Below are 1,162 nucleotides of genomic sequence, written 5' to 3' on the forward strand. Positions count from 1 at the left end.
CACATGTATGTTGGCAGTCCTCCCTCTCCGCAGTATATGTTCGTTTGGTGTTTTCACCAGGTTAAACATTGGGCTTTGTTTTGCCTTTCTAGTTTACTAACTCTACCTGGGGCCGCTGCACGGACAGGACGTACATTGTGTGTGCCGCCTGAGTTAAAGTGGTAGGTTCATTGTTCATCTCTCTGCTGTTGTCTCTTTGAATATAGGTATTATTAAATAGTATTTTAACACGACCACTTGATATTTCAGGGCCGACGACACAACTGCTGCTTTGCTTTACCTATATCCCTGCAACCACATCTGTTTGGCCCACTGGCTGTGGAGCCGAGCCTATCTGTGCCAACACGATCAGAATACATACCCTACGTTATTGTATTGTTTTATAACTCCATATGTTTATATTCAGCTGGGGAAGGAATTTACTTAGCCCATATAGCCTACTGTTGAACACCAGTCCCCTCCAGTATGCCCTCCAGATAACTGGTGCTTTTAATGTATGAGGCATATATGGGACTATTTTACTGTGTGCTGTACTAGTTGAATGAACATCTGTGTATATTGCATTTTAAGCGTTTACCATTAATGTATTTTAATAGTAGCCTAATAGCCATTGTGCACAAATAAAGATGATGTATTTTGATATCTGAGCCATGTCTCTGCCTTGCTTTTATTTATGTAAAACGAACTTGTGTGCTTTTCATGTAAATCAGAGTGTTTAAATTCAGTAATTCTATTATTTGTGTCTATAATTTGTGATCTATCCCTATGGAATTTATGGAATGCAGGTGCAAATAAAAACAAACGTAATACTTCCTATGGTTAATATGAGCATCAAATCAATATTTCAAATGTGTTTGTGGTTTATTTTGCACATGCATGCCATAAATTAGACCACACATAACATTTATGACATCATCAACTTGCGACAGGCATTTCCCCTATTGACTGAAAGATTAGCTATTTCTAGAAGAAATAAAATATTTGAGACGTTTCTAATTTTACATTGTAGTTATAGAGGACAATTATAATGTATTAAGGCATATTTGTCGTATTAGCCAGGGATCACTTTAAACTCACTTTGCCCTCTCTTTGCCACATGTGGCACTCGAATTACCATTCACTTTATGCATGCGCATACTCTCTATTGTTGCGAGCTTCGTGT

Source organism: Nannobrachium achirus, assembly GCF_963921795.1.
Source record: "Nannobrachium achirus genome assembly, chromosome: 4".
NCBI classification, from domain to species: Eukaryota; Metazoa; Chordata; class Actinopteri; order Myctophiformes; family Myctophidae; genus Nannobrachium; species Nannobrachium achirus.